Source organism: Meles meles, chromosome 1 (genome assembly GCF_922984935.1).
Source record: "Meles meles chromosome 1, mMelMel3.1 paternal haplotype, whole genome shotgun sequence".
Taxonomy (NCBI): Eukaryota; Metazoa; Chordata; class Mammalia; order Carnivora; family Mustelidae; genus Meles; species Meles meles.
Window position 1 is genome coordinate 154667713 of NC_060066.1, and position 19028 is coordinate 154686740.

The 19028-nt window shown below is 35.7% G+C and overlaps 1 protein-coding gene across 1 annotated transcript in view; it reads right to left on the reverse strand.

The window, feature by feature from the left end:
• Nucleotides 1–19028, reverse strand: part of TNNI3K (TNNI3 interacting kinase) — a 314566-nt gene that overhangs the window by 205787 nt on the left and 89751 nt on the right. The window lies entirely within an intron of this gene.

Consider the following 19028-nt stretch of genomic DNA (forward strand, 5'->3'; position numbering starts at 1 on the left):
AATTATCTTTCTTCTTCATAAATTTCATGTAATTTTCTTTCATGCGATATATAACAACTGAATAATTATATGCATGCCTTTTCATCGGTACTAAAGAACAAATCCTTTAAGGACAAAGTACATCAGGTTCATCTTTATAATCCTGACCCGGCCTGTTGGTATGCAAATAGTAATCATTCCATAAGCATTTGTGAATGAATGAGTGGATGAGTGAATGACTGACTGACTGAATGAATGAATGAAATAATGAATAAATGAGCAACTGGAAAACACAAGGAGCTGTTGGCCAATTATCTTCATTGAAAATTATGCATTGTAACAAATCGGCTAACCCTTCAAATTTCTTCTCCTCCCAAAGACCTATTTCTAAGTCTCACTTTCTGGAAAATTGGTTGGAATCATTTCCTTCAGATGTATTCCTTTTATTGTGGATTTTAATGCATTATCTATTCTTCATGTAGTCAAATAATATACATTTGGGAAAATTTTCAAAAGTCTGTTAAGCTTAGGAGACAACACAGGAAGATAGGATCTAAAAGCTCAAGGACTTATGTTCCAACACCTCTTCTATTAAAATAAACAAATTGCCTCAGTAAATTTTCCTATCCTGTTTGAATCATAGCCCTTCAGAACTGGAGAGAGACCATGGGCAGACATTACATTTCAAACCCCTATTTTTTAAAAATGAAGAAACTGAAATGAGAAAAAGGAAGAAATTGAAAATGAGAGGAAGTAGGACATTTCTCAAAGTCATGGAGCCAGTCAGTATCAGCACAGAATCTTTAGTCTCTGTTTCTGAGCACTCTGTGGTTTTAAATAGTTTATTCATTCAATCATCCATTTATTCATGTATCAACACACAATTTATTGAGCATGTATGAGCTAAAACTGTGTTGTTTTGCATGCTTATTCTCAGAATTCAATCAGCATTACAACTGATTGTCATACAAAGTTAAGGAATTCTTTTTTTTTTAAAGTACAAAGAAGGTTATTGAAACATTATAATAGTAAAGAAAAATGTGATGTTTCTTGTGGAAATAATATTATGTTCTCAAAACTATCACTTTTTTATTAACTTGGAAAGGGGTCTATGAAATACCTTTAAGTTAAATAAGCACATGCATTCATATATATATATATATATATATATACACACACACACATATATAATAGTTATGTATACACATATGTATGTATATACATTAATAATTTTAAAGAATGGAAGGAAACATACTAAAACATTAATAGTAAATAGCTATGTAAGGTGAGATTATAAAGGAACTTCACATTTTTCTATTTCATAACTTTTACCATGATTTGTATTACCAGGAAAATATCTTCTATTTTGAAACGAAAATTAATAAGAAATACCAAATTTTAATATGTTGGAGAGTGATTTCACCCATATTTTTATTCCTGTCTTTCAAATGAAATCACTGTTCTAAATAAATATTTACACCATCCATGAGCAGCAGTAAAATAGGGGACTTTTTAGAGCTTGTGAATAAAGTTGTGATTTAAAGTTCAACACACTTGGTATTGGAGCCACAATAAAACTGAGTTGACGGCTTTGAGAAAAATCTTCTACTAACAAAGCAAGATCTATAGTTCTAAGATATTTGAAATTCTTACCAAAGAAACTGCATATACAATAAGAAAAATAATCAAAGTTGTGTTTTTGATGGATTTGATGATTAATAGTGAACAAAAATCTGAAGATAAAATACAATCAGTGACAATGTGTTAGAGGTAATAGAATGACTGAGTTTAATGTTACAGGCTTTTCAACTAGTTTGGACGTAGCTACTCCTTTGTTCATTTATATTGTCTAGCTACCCAAGAGGGTCATTTACAAGATCAAAGGATTGTGAATTTTCATTAGATTGATCGAAAGCAGCTGGATATGTTCTTTCAGCGAAAGATACACATTTTTTTTTCCTTAATTTTTTAAAATTGTTTTTTAAAAATTCTTTTCTCCAAGATCTTCTTTAAATTCAAGTTAGTTAACATATAATATAATATTAATTTCAGGAGTAGAATCTAGTGATTAAAAAAAGATAAAGAATTCTTGTTAGGACATCTGAAATTTCTGGTGGTTTCAAAAATATAAACAGGTATGGGGAACCTCAGTGGCTCAGTCGGTTGTGTCGGCTGTTGATTTTGGCTCCTGTCATGATCTCAGGGTTGTGAAATCAAGCCCCAGGTTGGGCTCTGTACTCAGTAGGGAGACTATTTGAGATTTGCTCTCTCCTTCTCCCTCTGCTCCCACCCCCTTGTGTGCACACACGCATGGTCTCTCTCTCTCCCTCTCTCTAAAATAAATAAATCTTAAAAAAAAAATCTATATTTATATCTATGTCATCTATATATCTATATCTATTTATATCATCTCTATCTCTATCTCTCTCTGTCTCTATATCTATATATACAGATGTATAGGCTTCTGTACACACCCAGAACAGTATTTTTGCTGTTTTTGAGTATTGCTAACAAGTGATCCATAGCATACATAATGTGAATAGTGAGGTGATTTTCTAATAAAAAATTAAAAACACCATTAACATTTATTGAGGGCATATTACGTGTCAGGCTCTGCACTAAGTGCATAAATGGTAATTGGAACGTCCTGTTTCACCCCAAAACAGAGAAGGATAAGTATCTACTTTTCCACTTTAAAAGTGAAGAAACTGAGCCTCAAGGAGGCTAGATAAATTATTTGAGTTCTTGCAGCTAGTAAAGGCAGAACTGGAATTCAAATCTAGGTCCCTTTGACTTCAAACATTTTCCATCAGGCCCCTTGTGTGACCTTGATCTCATTAACACTAATCTTTAAGTAAATGAACTAACTAAGAGGAAACTTTCAGTAGAAGCTCTATAGATTCAGCTTGGAAATGAGTATCAGAGCCATTTATATAAAACACTTGGTATCTTAGACTTTACATGCCTGGGAGTTCAATCTTAGGAATCATTATAGAACCTTTATAGAAGGTCACAAATGATCAAGTAAATGAAGCTTTTTACAATTTCTCTTATTTTAAATATAGCATAGAGTAAAGTAGACAGCATGCATTTTTATTGTAATAGGGACTCTGAAATGTTAATATATAGTGCCAATTTCTTTGGCATTGTTCCAGAACTTACTTTGATTCTAAAAGATAACGGCTCTTAGGCTTCAATAAATGGTCCAAAGCAAAATTTTTTCCTCCTAAATCTGCACTTACCCAGTCATTCAGAAGGTCAATCTTTTGGCTGAGCATTAATTATGAAGTGTTGGCGTTCTGAGGAACTGTCAAAAATCTAAGTCTTAATGAAACCGCAGAGTCATTATTGAACAGTAGGCTTTATTTAGTTTGTTTTAAAACTCAAGGAAATATTTAACCATTGAGAGCAATGTACAATGGAATTATTTGAATAATGTCATGTTATTTATATGAGCAGAATGCATTTATTGATCTTTATTTCTTTTGGAGTCATCATGGAGAGAGTATCTCTAAGCAATCTATGGGAATATAATGTATTGGGATGTACAAATATGACTGTCATGTAGCCAAGACAAATACACTTGTATTAAGATGTAGGCTGGAACATACATCTATCATTTAATCCATGCTTCCCTTCTCCAAAACTTGAAAAAGTTGGTAAAGCAATCTCGTGTTCTTTCTACTACATGAAGCCTCATAAAGTCATGGTCTGAATTATTTGCCACTTTGCAAAGTATATGATAGGCATCCAAATAATTGTTGAATTGGACTGTATTTCTACCAAAAATTACACACACACACACACACACACACACACACACACACCCCATTAGTTATAAGGGAATTAAATATTAACAATCAGGACATAATTATATGATAGAAATTTTAAATAATTCAATTCAACAAACATTTATTGATCATTTATTTATTTTTAAAATTCAATTAGCCAACAAACAGTACATCATTAGTTTAAGATGTAGTGTTCAACAATCCATTGGTTGAGTATACTAAATTAACCTTTTGCAAACCCCAGTGCCTGCTCCATGCCAGGAGCTGTGATTAGAGTTTTACATGTACACATTATCTCAATAAGATTTTTGTAAGTCATAAAATCTGTTGTCTTAAGATTTTTTGATAGAATACATAGTTTTGATCTTTTTCCCTTGAAAATATTAACAAAACTACTAGTGAAATTGTAGAGTAGAAAATGGTTACCACAGAAAGGATATCTTTATAATCTCTAGACTCTTTTCTTTTTTTAAGATTTTATTTATTTATTTGACATAGATCACTAGTAGGCACAGAGGCAGGCAGAGAGAGAGAGGAGGAAGCAGGCTCCTTGCTGAGCAGGGAGCCCGATGCGGGGCTCGATCCCAGGGCCCTGGGATCATGATCTGAGCCGAAGGCAGAGGCTTAACCACTGAGCCACCCAGGCTTCCCAATCGTTGGATTCTTTAAGGAAATAAACTGTATTATATTTAGACATGTATAACTGACATGTATGTCAGTATTATTATTATGATGATTAAAGGTTCAAATATGAACCTTTGTTCATATGGTTCAAATATGGTATGGTAACTAGGTATCTTTTACTGACCATAGGATAAGCACCAAAAAGTGTTTCCCATTAAGTAGTTGTTTTATAAGCATAGAAAATGAATCTGAGTTCCTTATTTTGATAGTAGGAATTACTATATATATTACACTTTACAGATATTTTTTATTTACCAGTTGACTCTTCAATAGATCCAAGTGGAGTATCTTCAATTTTCAGGTTGTATTTAAACATATATTTATATGTTCTGCTCTTTTTTCCTAGAAAACCTCCTTTCTCTTTCTCTGCATGCTATATAACCAGTCTCAAGGTCAAGCTCATGTTTTTCATGAGAAGTTCCTACACATACTTCACCATATTGATCATTTCTAGATGCTTAAACTATTTGTCCTCACAACTTAATCTTCCTTTTAATTATCACTGCGGATAAACCACTATTCTATAAAATTCTTAACTTTTTTTTTCATGTTCTAAACTTGTGCCAGTGAAGTGTAGTAAGTTTGGGACTTCAGCAAAAATAATTTTTCACTGGTATTTAATAATAATTAAAATAGTCAAATCTTATCATTTAAAATTCCAGAGATTCTAAAAGTAATGTCTATAAAAGCAAAGGCCCTTATTGTTCTTGCTTACTGAATACCTCTATAATACGACTTTAACTTATATGACTTGGTACCATTTAGCACCCCCTCTATTCTTCATATTATGAAAGTCATCAATAGCACTGAAGAAAATAAAGGTCATATCAAGAGGAACCAAATGTTCCATGGGAGAGAAGTAGAATAAAATAAATTCTGAGGGATAAAATGTCAGTCAATATCAGTTGAAATTGCCAAAATTAGGTACAGTGTCTTCTACCTAGTAGATGTTCAATAAATACCTATACTTTTAAATTAAGATTTTCTTTCCTTTAAGTGATATATCATTTTAATGACTTTTTTGTTGTCTTCTTCAAGTGTATGCATATACTACTGTTTTCCTCAGGATTTATAGTTTATTTAAAGGCACAATTTTCTCTTCTGTATACATTTATCTAACTTTTACTACTAAGACTTACAGAGAGCAGAACCATGAGACTACACTAGGATAATACACATTGCCCTTTTTTTTTTGAAAATCTGTAGTAGTAAAAGTTTAGACAAAAATGATTTTTAAAAATTTTTAAATTTTGAATTTTTTTAAATTTAAATTTTAAAATTATGCTAATTCTCGGTTAACGTACAGTGCTATATTGGTTTCAGGTGTACCATATAGTGATTGCACAATCCTGTACATTACTCAGTACACATCAAAAGTACACTCCTAAATCCCCACCACCTATTTAACCCATTCACCCACCCACCTTTTCTTTCGTAACCATCAGTTTGTTCTCTTTAGTTAAGAGTCTGTTTCTTGGTTTCTCTGTCTCTCCGTCTCTCAATCTTTCCCTTTGTTCATCTGTTTTGTTTCTTAAATTCAACGTATAAGAGAAACCATATGGTATTTGTCTTTCTCTGACTGATTATTTTGTTTAGGATTATAGTCTCTAGTTCCATCCAAGTCTTGCACAGTTCGTCAGAATGCAAACTGGTGCAGCCACTGTGGAAAACAGTATTAAGTTTCCTCAAAAATTTAAAAATAGAAATACCCGATGATCCAGTAATTGCTCTACTGGATATTTACCCCCCAAATACAAAAACATTAATCCAAAAGAATACATGCATCCCTGTTTATAGCATCATTCTTTACAATAGAGGAAAATGTTTTCTAAAGTTTATGCCTCATGAATTCAAAATGATCCCAAAGACATTAATAGACAAGTTGATTTAGATTTGATATTTTCCAATTATTTCCATTTCTAATTTTCAAAAACCCATTCTCAATTGTGTCCCCTTGAACCATTCCCTCTCTCCTAAACTTTATAGACAATACTCTTAAAAGCAGTCTACCTTTTGTTCACATTTCCTCACCTCCTATTCATTCCTCAGCCCACTACAATTTGGCTTCAGACCTCACCACCTTAGTGTAATTTCTGTGAAAAATGACACGAAAGGCCTCCTAATTGCCCATTCCAACAGATACTTTTTAGTTTTTTCCTTATTTTAATATTTATTTTATTATTTATCTGCTTCTTAACATCTTATCCTTCCTTAGGTTGATTGACATTGCAGTCTTTGAGTTTGCTCCCTACTTCTCTGCTAACTTACTATTATTCCTCAACAGAGGTGACTCTCTCTGTTCAAATCTTAAGAGTTTCTTAAGTGTTGCTTTTTCTCACTGACAAGTATTTCCTTGTGCTTCTTTTCAATCTCCTTTTTCTGTTCTAATTCTTTTGTATTAAGTTAATACATACAAAACAATTAGCACAATACTTGGTATGTAATGATAAGTATTCGATAAGTGGCAGTTATTTTGCAATACATATTCTCTGGTTGATTCCATCTACTATGACTGCTGCTGCTGCTGCTGCTACTACTACTACACACAAACACACACACACACACACACACACACACCCCTCTACAGTTGCATGTGCTTTTCCCAGACTTCCTCTAACCCAAAATCTACCTTCTTTGGCAACTGTTCATCCTGTTACGTATTTCTACTCTATTTCCCACTGCTTTTTTTCCCTGGGATGATAGAGTCCTCTACATTGATCTATCACTTATAGTTTAATTCTTATTAATGTGCATGAAGCATTAGAAGGCAAAGGGAACTAATATTTCTTTAATGTGTACTTTGAGGATATCTATCGGCTACATAGAATATCTGTTTCAGGTAATGCTTATAGCAATCTCATGGAATTTTATCAATATCTCCACCTTAAAAATAAGAATAATGGAATTCAGCATTATACAGCTTGTAAGGAAAGTTTACATTCACCAAAGTTTAAGTTCAGATCTATGGAGGTCCAAAGCACCATACTATTCCATGCTGTTTTACTTCTTATGTGTGTTATTATTTGTGGCCAGTTATCAATTCCTTGTCATCTTATACAGTCCTGCAGAAGATATAGGTCTTTGTAGATGTTACTCTTCAAAGATTTTCAGAGATGTTCATATAGCCAGTATATCAGTAAGAACAATCCTGCCTATATAGAAATGTACACAACAGCCAAACTATGGAAAGAACCCAGATGAATGGATAAAGAAGATGTGAGATATATATACGTGTGTGTGTGTGTGTGTGTGTGTGTGTGTATAATGGAATACTACTTAGCCATCAAAAATGAAATCTGAAAAATAAAGATGTGAGCTATATACATATATGTGTTTATATTCCATATATATATATATATATATATACATATACATATATATGATGGAATACTACTCAGCCATCAAAAATTGAAATCCTGCCATTTGCAATGACGTGGATGGAACTAGAGGATATTATGTTAAGCAAAATATGTCTATCAGAGAAAGACAATTATCATATGATCTCACTTATATGTGAAATTTAAGAAATAAAACAGAGGTCATAGGAGGAGAGAGGAAAAAAATAAAACAAGATGGAACCAGAGTGGGAGACAAACTGTAAGAGACTCTAAATCATAGGAAACAAACTGAGGGTTGCTGGAGGAGAAGAGAGTTGCAGTAACTAGGTGATGGACATTAAGAACAGCATGTGATGTAATGAGCACCGGGTATTATAAAAGACTGATGAATCACAGACCTGCACCTCTGAAAACAATAATACATTATATGTCAATTTAAAAAAGAGATTTTTCCAAAAAGAAAAAAAAAAAAAGAATGATCCTGGCTATATAACTCTTTGCAGTTGACTGAAAAACGAATGAAGCAAAATTTATTTTAAGTAGGAGTTGTTTATTAGGGATCTTAAAGAGTCTTATATACTACGGAAGGAAGTTTGGACTTTTTCTTAAAATTTTTCCTTTTAGGAACTCACCAAGAGATTTTAAGTAACCCACTGAGCCACCCAGGCGCCCCTTAGTAGTAGTAAAGTATATTCTGATTTGCATCTTAAAATGACTCTTTTAGTAATAGTATAGCAAATGGATTGAAGAGGGAGCAAGATTGGAAGCAGGGTGATCAGTTAGCAAGGGCCCACAGTAAGTTAAAAAGAAAGAGCTAAGGATCACATGAACTGAGATAGTAGTAGCGGCTTGGAAATGAAGAATGGGTTTCAAAGATAATTAAGATGGTAAAATCATATGACGGCATATAAGAGGACTGGTGAGAGATGATGAGAAATTGTTAACAAGTGATGACTTTAAAAGAGGAAACCTCTTAGGGGAGATGAGCATGAAGATAAAAATTTTGTCTTCTTGATGAATTTAGGAAGTGGGAACATTACCTACAGTTTCTGCCTCCCAGATTAATCACTTGTAATAGCCAGTTTCTTCCAATTCTTCTTTGCAGTTCACTTTGTTCTTATCCAACACCACAAGCTGTTTCTATTGAGGCCAATCCTTCAATCAAGATGTGAACATAATTCTCAAATTTTCAAACAACTCCCAAAAACTATGTTAATTAAAGATGCCAATAATTGCTTGCCCATTTATATTGAAGCTTGTATTACTTAGAAAACATTTCAGGTAGTAGCATTTGCTTTCGACTGAATAAGAACTTCTTTTGACTTTATGCTCTATTTTCTGTAAAATTTTCTACTTTTAAATATATACACTCCTTGACATCCACTACAAATGTTAGGTGAGAACTCTCTACCATGTAGTCACAGAGTTTTTCACTTACAACATTCACTGAATATTTTTGTAATGACTTTTTTACCTGACATACCTCTAATTAAATATTTGAGTACAAAAACTTATTGGAAAATAGTTTCTTCAGGCTGTCACAGAAATGAGGTTCTCTTATGTGATCTTTCTCTTATTATCTCAGGTTAAAATTAAATTTGGTCTGAAAATTACTTAGAAAATTATTCCACAAGATAATATTATCAAAGAAATTAAAGGGAATCTCCATATTCTTAAGTTGTAGAAATAGAGCTGAAGGATATATTAACTTATATACATATATATAAAAAAGAATTCATCAATTATATAAATGTATCACTTCTCAGGAAATGATGAGAACATAAGTAGAAAAGCTGTTGAATGAAGAAGAGTAATGAGAAGCAGTGAGGTCAAGGCTAGATACAAATGGTGTGTATCATTTTATGAAAGTAATAATTGAAGCCAGGAGATAACATCACTTCTGTAAGGTAAGAGGAGATATTTATGGGATATTTACTGCTAAAAGGGGATAAGAAAAGAAGCCAGCAAAGGAAAAAGTCATCTAAGAAAGAAAAAGATAACAAAGGAATGCTTATTAAGGAAGTCCCTGAAGAGATAGTTTTAAGAAAAGGGGGGCATTTTCTAAGCCTTCCATCTAATAATCATCGTGCTGTGCTATTTTCTTCTTTATATATATGTATATATATATATACATATATATAAACATATATATACACACATATATAAACATATATATATAAACATACATATACATATATAAACATACATATATAAACATATATATATACATATATATAAAGAATATATATATTCTTTATATATATGTATATATATATACATATATATAAAGAATATATATATTCTTTATATATATGTATATATATATATACATATATATGTATATTTATTTCTTTATTATATATATAATATATATAATATATATATATAATATATATATAATATATATATATATATATATAATAATTTCTTTATGTGAGGGTCTTATTTTAAAATCCCTGGCTGAGAAAACAGGCTTTCAACATTTACTATGTTATGAATATATCATGTTCTTTGCATTTCAAAACCCATAATTTTTTTTTTCTTATGAGATTTACTTATAGAGCTTGCCAAAGGCCCAACATTTTTCACTATATTCTGATTGTGGATTCCTTTCTCACATTGAGGTCCTTCATCCATTTGGAGTCTATTTTCGTGTGTGGTGTAAGGAAGTGGTCCAATTTCATTTTTCTGCATGTGGCTGTCCAATTTTCCCAGCACCATTTATTGAAGAGGCTGTCTTTTTTCCATTGGACATTCTTTCCTGCTTTGTCGAAGATTAGTTGACCATAGAGTTGAGGGTCGATTTCTGGGCTCTCTATTCTGTTCCACTGGTCTATGTGTCTGTTTTTGTGCCAGTACCATGCTGTCTTGATGATGACAGCTTTGTAATAGAGCTTGAAGTCCGGAATTGTGATGCCACCAACTTTGGCTTTGTTCTTCAATATTCCTTTGGCTATTCGAGGTCTTTTCTGGTTCCATATAAATTTGAGGATTATTTGTTCCATTTCTTTGAAAAAAATGGATGGTATTTTGATAGGGATTGCATTAAATGTGTAGATTGCTTTAGGTAGCATAGACATTTTCACAATATTTATTCTTCCAATCCAGGAGCATGGAACATTTTTCCATTTTTTTGTGTCTTCCTCAATTTCTTTCATGAGTACTTTATAATTTTCTGTGTATAGATTCTTAGTCTCTTTGGTTAGGTTTATTCCTAGGTATCTTATAGTTTTGGGTACAATTGTGAATGGGATTGACTCCTTAATTTCTCTTTCTTCAGTCTTGTTGTTGGTGTACAGAAATGCAACTGATTTCTGTGCATTGATTTTATATCCTGACACTTTACTGAATTCCTGTACAAGTTCTAGCAGTTTTGGAGTGGAGTCTTTTGGGTTTTCCACATATAGTATCATATCATCTGCGAAGAGTGATAGTTTGACTTCTTCTTTACCAATTTGGATGCCTTTAATTTCTTTTTGTTGTCTGATTGCTGAGGCTAGGACTTCTAATACTATGTTGAATAGCAGTGGTGATAATGGACATCCCTGCCGTGTTCCTGACCTTAATGGAAAAGCTTTCAGTTTTTCTCCATTGAGAATGATATTTGCAGTGGGTTTTTCATAGATGGCTTTGATAATATTGAGGTATGTGCCCTCTATCCCTACACTTTGAAGAGTTTTGATCAGGAAGGGATGCTGTACTTTGTCAAATGCTTTTTCAGCATCTATTGAGAGTATCATATGGTTCTTGTTCTTTCTTTTATTAATGTGTTCTATCACATTGATTGATTTGCGGATGTTGAACCAACCCTGCAGCCCTGGAATAAATCCCACTTGATCGTGGTGAATAATCCTTTTAATGTACTGTTGAATGATTGTGGAGACTTGAAAATTGTAGTACTAGTTAGGCTTCCTATCACTGATATTCCTCTCCACACTGCAGACACCCTGGGCATCAGAACCACGAAGGGCAAGTAGCACTTGACAACCAGTTTTCTCATGACTTTTGTTCTCCAGCCCAAGTCACCTGTTCCTCCATCTTTGGCTGCTCTGCCAAAGCATTTTGAAAACAAGTGATTTATCTCTAGTTGAAAAATCAACTAAAAAAAAAAAAGATTTATTTATATGAGTGAGAGAGAGAGAGAGAGAGAGAGAAAGAGAGAAAGAGAGAGAGAGAGACGGGTAGGGGGAGAGGCAGAGAGAGAGAGAGACAGAAACTCTAAGCAGATTCTATGCAGAGGCAGAGGTAGGGCTCAACCTCAGGACCTTGAGATCATAACCCTGAGATCACAACCCTGAGATTATGACCTGAGCTGAAACCAAGAGTTCTGATGCTTAATCAATTGTGCCACCAAGGTGTCTCTTAAAAATCAAGTTCTAAATTATACTTTGAAGGTGAGTTAGAATTGACTGATAGAACATAAGAAGGAACACATAAAGATATGGCTCTTAGACAAGGATAATTAATAAGAATCCTCCTAAAAATTATGTATCAATGATTAATTTCCCACAGCTGGAATTTAAAAACAAAGAGGACAACATCAACAATTAAGTCTCGGGCTCAAGGGTTAGTCCTATTACAAGCACAATATATGAAATATTTAGTGCTTCCTTTTGTGAGCTTCCTCATTAATTAATCCAGAAAACTCACTATTAGATGAACTGTAAGATACTACCTTAATTCATATTAGAACAGCAGATGTGGGTAATTAGTTGCAAGCTATAGGCTCTTTATTTAAAAATATGATTGAAAATGCTGGTCTGCAGTAACTTAGAATAAGTGACACAATGAAATTGGTAAACACATAGTTGTAAAATTGTTTTAACTGATTATGAAACACTAAGCATTGACAGGTATAGAAATCAATTATAGACAATTTTCTTTCTAGAGAAGGAGTTTATTAAAACAAAGAATACACATCATCTAGTCAAAGACCTATTATCAGGACAAAAACAGTAGGTATAATGATGGTAAATGCATAAACCATTACACTGGTTATATTAAACTAAGGTATATACAGGGAGGTTAAAAATAGAAGGCTACCGTGAAAATAAAAAGAGGCAGCAGTATCAAGTCTGCCCAAATAGTTTTGGCTTCAGAAAAAGAAAGGGCCAAGAGATAACCGTGGATGGAACTCAAGCCCAGACTTTTCTCCCATCCAAGTACTAACCATGCCCAACCCTGCTTAGCTTCGGAGATCAGACAAGATCTGGCGCGTTCAGGGTGGTATGCCGTAGACAAGCCCAGACTTTTCTAAATCCCATCACATGGCTAGCTAATGGCAGAACCTGCATACAAAGAAACCCAGACAGGCTGGTTTCAGAGCCTGCAGGCCTAACCACACTATACTACACTACACTATACTGCTATGACCAGAAACCATTACTCTAGGATCCCCATTTTTCCGACATTTCAAACAGTATTTATAAATATTTGTATTTATGAACTCAGAATTCAACATAAGTAACATGATAGAATTGGGTGGAGTGGCACCGAGTGTAGTAGGGGCTTGGCCCTAACACTTCTCCCTCTCTCCCTATATGACCTCTGAGGTACCTCTGGAACCTTAGACATCCAGAGAATGTATACTGGAAATCATTGTTCCACAAACAAGAGCTGCTAGCTATTGGAAAATAAAATTTTCAACACATCTACTTGTTAGATCTTCTGCTCCTGGGAGAAAACTGGGCCAAAGAACATGAGTTTGGCCAAATTTCCTGAGTTAAGGGGAGTCCATATCTTTCATACAGAATATATAACCCTCTATGAATCCATTTCTGTATTTCTTTGTTACTGTCTTGGAGAAAATATAAGTAGTATTGGCTGTATATGAGGTGAAGTAGTTCCCTTGAGTTTGGCCTTGACCTAATGACTCACTTCTCATGAAAAGAATATAGCAAAGCTTATGGAATGTCACTTCCAAGATTACATTACAAAAAGACTGATTTTATCTTATTTGCCTACTCTAGATTTCTTCATCACTCTCTCTAATGGGAGCCAGATGTCTTACTATGAGCTTTCCTATGCACAGGATCACATGGCAAGGCACTGATATCTCTGGCTAATAGCCAGAAAGGATCTAAGTCGGCCAGCATCTATGTGAATGAGTATGAAAGTAGATTCGCTCCCTTTTGGTCCTTGAGATAATTAGAGCCCCACCTGACACCTTGTGAAAGACCCTAAATCAGGCAATCTAGCTAAGGTGCCCTGAAATTCCTGAACTACAGAAACTGCAAAATAATAAATTTTTGTTGCTTTAAGCTGCAAAGTTTTGGGATAGTTTTTTGCATAGCAATAGTTAGCTAATATACTATTGTGCCTCTCAGTTCATCACTGAAAACATCCAGGTCAGAACTGACTTCTACATTACTGTCTACTTGTGAATATTTTTTTTCCCATTTTATTTATTTTTTTAGCGTAACAGTATTCATTGTTTTTGCACAACACCCAGTGCTCCATGCAAAACGTGCCCTCCCCATTACCCACCACCTGTTCCCCCAACCTCCCACCCCTGACCCTTCAAAACCCTCAGGTTGTTTTCCAGAATTCATAGTCTCTTATGGTTCGCCTCCCCTTCCAAATTTTTTTTTTTTAATAAACATATAATGTATTTTTATCCCCAGGGGTACAGGTCTGTGAATCGCCAGGTTTACACACTTCACAGCACTCACGATAGCACATACCCTCCCCAATGTCCATAGCCCCCTCCCCCTCTCCTAATCCCACCTCCCCCCAGCAACCCCCAGTTTGTTTTGTGAGATTAAGAGTCATTTATGGTTTGTCTCCCTCCCAATTCCATCTTGTTTCATAGAGGCTGGGAACTCTACTTGTGAATATTAAAAGAGGAGTGACAGTTCATATCAACAAATATTTTTAAACATCTAGGTATTCTAAGAACTCTGCTGGGTTCTGGGGCTCAAAGATAAATTAATTGTTCAAAAGCAATATACAGGTTTGTGGAAGAAACAAAGTGAAGTAATTATGATATAAGGTAATTATGGATTTAATGGAGATAAAGCATGGGGTATCACAATGAAAGAAGGTACAAGTTACAAACTCAGGGGAAGATAAAGAAAGTTATAGAGGAGAAATGTAGACTTGGGACTTGAAGTAGGAATTTGCTAAAGAGAAAAGAGAAGATCAATCAATGCATTCACTTATTTCTCAAACATATTTAATCATTCAAAAGTACCTAGCATAGAACATATAGTTGTGAAATTCTACTATTAAAATCTATGTCAAAATTTACTTGCTTCATGAAATCTCTTTATACCTCTAGGCTCATTGAACTAATTATCAAGACATGTGATTAAATATCCTGATAACTTTAGAGTCATATTGAGGCTCATAAAAAGAATTCATTACAGATAATCTTCCCCAAATTACTGATACTAGAAATATGCATTTTAAAAGAAGCTACTTTAAGATTTCATCTTGCATCCAATATATAGTAAGAGAGACTAGTCTGGAGAAGCCAAGGTGGCTAGAATTCATAAGACAAAGTACCTAAGACAAGAGAGCTATACCGGAAACCTGCAAGTTTTTGCTCATACCATCTTCTTGTAAACCCCCCTCATATGTAACCCATTATCCAAATAATTTGAGCTTATTCTCGAAATATTTTGAAACTCTTCTTGTTTCCATCCTTACAAATACCACTCACAACCAGGCAATCATTACAGATTATTGCCTCATAACCTATATCTCCCTGCATAAATTCTTCTCATTTAGTTTATGTTTAACTTTTCAACCAAAGTTATATTCTCAGAATGGAAATCTGATCACATTACCACTTCTTAAGAGCTTGTCATTACTCTTAGGAGACAGAACTCCTTAACTCAGTTTATCATCCAACCTAGGGAAATTTTGAATAAAATTAATTATACTTAATTACATCAAGCAAAAGGCATAGACCAGGACTTTCCTGAGGGATCAGGAATATGTTGTCACACTACAAATAAGTGCCTTTGTTACCTGGCCCCTAACCTTTTCTTTTCCCACCACATTCTCTAGATCTCTCTTAGTTCCAGACACACACTCTTTTACTGTCTCCTTGCTATATTTTATACAGTCAGAAAGCTTTTACACATACAATTTCCTCTCCTGGAAAACTCTGTCTCAACCCCTCTTTTGTGAATGAGAGACAGTGATTTTACATATTTTGGAGGGTTATTTTAAGGATTCAGAGTTAGTATGTGAACTGCTTTGTTCATAGCACTAAAAGTGATTGTTATTACTATCACTGCTACTATTAATACTTCTTCCTCTCTTTACTTTTTTTAATACAGAGAAAAATTTTATTAGGTAACAGAAAAATAAATGCATTCTACAAAACAGAAAATAATTACCATCCAAAAAGGAATAGAATGGGAAATGATATCTCACAAGAACACCATTTGATAATAATAATTAATAAGATCTGGTTTAGTAGTCACTAACTCCTTTAGTGCTTTTTTGTCTGGGAAATTCTTGATCTCTCCTTTGGTTCTGAATGGTGCCCTCCCTGGATAGAGCCTTCTTGGCTACAGGTTTTTTCCCATTCTTTTTTTCCCCTTTAATTTAAATTCAATTAATTAACATATAGTGTATTACTAGTTTCAGAGCTAGAGTTTAGTGATTCATTGAGTTGCATATGACACCCAGTGCTCATTCCATCAAGTACCCCACTTAATGCCCATCATCCAGTTACTCTATCTCATCCCCCACATCCCCCCCAACCCTCAGTTGGTTTCCTATATTTAAGAGTCTCTTCTGGTTTGTTTTCATCTTATTTTATTTTTCCTTTCCTTCCCCTATGATCTCAGTTTTGTTTCTTAATTTCCACATTTGTCTGGAGAACAATATGGAGGTTCCTCAAAAAGTGAAAAATTGAGCTAACCTGATATGGCAGTAACTGCACCACTAGGCATTTACCCAAAGGATACAAACATAGTGATCAAAAGGGGCACCTGCACCCCAGTGTCTACAGAAGCAACATCCACAATAGACAAACCCTGGAAAGAGCCCAGATGTCCACTGACAGACGAATTTACAAAGTAGATCTGGTATATACAGACAACAGAATATTACTCAACCATCAAAAAAAAAAATCTTAAACACTTGTAATCAGAGTTTTCTTCCCATTCAGCATATTGAATAGATCATTACACTCCCTTGTGGCTTGCCAGTGTCAATGGAGAGAACTGCTCCTTCCATCTTCGTGTTCATTGCATCAAGCCTGTTTCCCATCTAGTTATTGTATTTTTATTTATGATTGATTTTTTTAACTCTTTCATTTTTGTGATAAGGGCCTCCCTCAAGTCCTCTATTCTTTTCTTAATCCCAGTGAGTAGCCTTAGGATTGTTGCTTTCAATTCTCCATCAGGCATGTTACTTCTATTTGTCTCACTTAGGTGTCTGGCCATGACTTGATCTTGTTCTTTCATTTGGGATGAATTCCTCCATCTTGGCATTTTGTCTAAGTCTCTGCCTTCTTCTGGGTGCAGGAAAAGTCTGTTTGCTTCCCACTTTGGAGAGAAATGGCTATATGAAGAAGAGGGTATGTAATGTCCGGTGTCTGGCACTTGAACAGCACTCTGCTGTTGTGGTTTGGCTGCTCTAGTCTTCAGGCCGGTCATCTGCAGAGGCTCCCCTGGCCTGCTGTGGACAGTGTTTGGTCCATGGCTGGAATGTGGCCAGTTTTGACTAAGTGTGCTCTGCTCTGCTTATGAAATGGGACCTGATGCTACTTGCACTAGAACTGTAGCCCTACAGAACTCTCTAGTCAGTGGCTGAGGTGTCTGCTGGGATCTTGCTGCTCTTCTGGGCAAGGGGCCTGCCTCACTGGGATTGAGGCAAGCTTGACTGAGAAGGGCAGAACCACCAAAGCACAAGGATGTGGGGCTTGGTCTGGACAGGTTAGGGAACCTGTGCCCTCCCTGTGTTCTTATCGCCTGCCTCAGATGGCCCTGCGTTGATGCTGACAGATAGGGAGGAAAATGGCACCAGCTACCTCCTTTGTCGCTGGAGAGCAGTCTCTGACCCTGCTGCCTTTCAGGACAGCACTCTGAGAAGAACAAATCATCTCTCCCAGGTATGTCCCAGACCTTTTCCTGGTTGCTGTTTCCAGGCCATCCGGCCCTGGTTTGTGGGCCTGCCTCCTCACCAGGAGCGGCATGGTGTCCTGTGGCTTCTATGCCAGCCAAGGATGCCAACTTTTTAAACTCCAGGCTTCAGGGGTGTGATGTGGGCAGGGGCCTGTTCTGGTCTTCACCCAAAAGACCAGGGTATCACTGTGCTGGGACTAAGGTGAGCTTGACCCAGAAAGACAGTCTCACCAGAATGCGGGGAAGCGGGGTTTGGTGGAAACGAGTGAGGCAACCTCTGCTGGCACAGTACTGCCTCGTGCTGGTGCATCGTGTTTCTGCTGAGAGGTGGGGAGAGAAATGGTGCAGGTGGGCTCCTGTGTGCCCAGAGAGGTGTCTCCAGGAATATTACCTCTCTGTAACTCCTCCAAGAAGGGCAGATCGGTATGCAACAGGCAGTCTTCAGATGGCTATTTCTACACTGCCTGTCACTGGGGTATTTGCCTGCCTTTTCTGCAGGAGCAGGGCAGAGCCCTCAGGGCTCTAGGCCAGCCAAATGCACCAACATTTTCAACTCCAGGTTTGAAGCCCCACTGGCTGAAAGAACTCACAAAACTCAGCCCCCTCGCTTTTCCCCAGCAAATAGTTTTAGGGAAATGTTCTCCTTGTGGGTTCCACTGTGTGGTCCTCTGTCTCCCGCTCTCTCTTGCTTGCTCTGTCTCGCTCTCTCTCTCTTGCTTCCCTGACCGCAGCTCCCTCTCCTCCACAGCAGTTCTGATCCCTTTCTCCCTCAAACCACGTGTTTGCCCTTCCTAGCCGCTTTGATGAGGCTTCTTCTCCCCCTTCAGTTGTGGAGTTTGTTCTGTCAGTCTTCAGGCTGATATCTGGGGTATTTAGGATGATTTAATAGTTATCTCTGTGTTCCATGGACAAGACCAGCCTAGAGTCCTCTTACTCAGCTGTCTTAGCTCTCCTCTCTTCACCTTATTAACATCTACGTAGGTCTTTGACTTCTAAGCCAAATTATCAGCTCCTCAGAGATTCTCCCCCAACTTCTATGTTGTCTATGGACATATCCATTCAACAAATATTAATTGTGGGTCTACCTTGTTCCAGGTAGGCCCTGTACTAGGAACTGAGGATAATGGAAAGAAAACAACAAAATCTGTCTT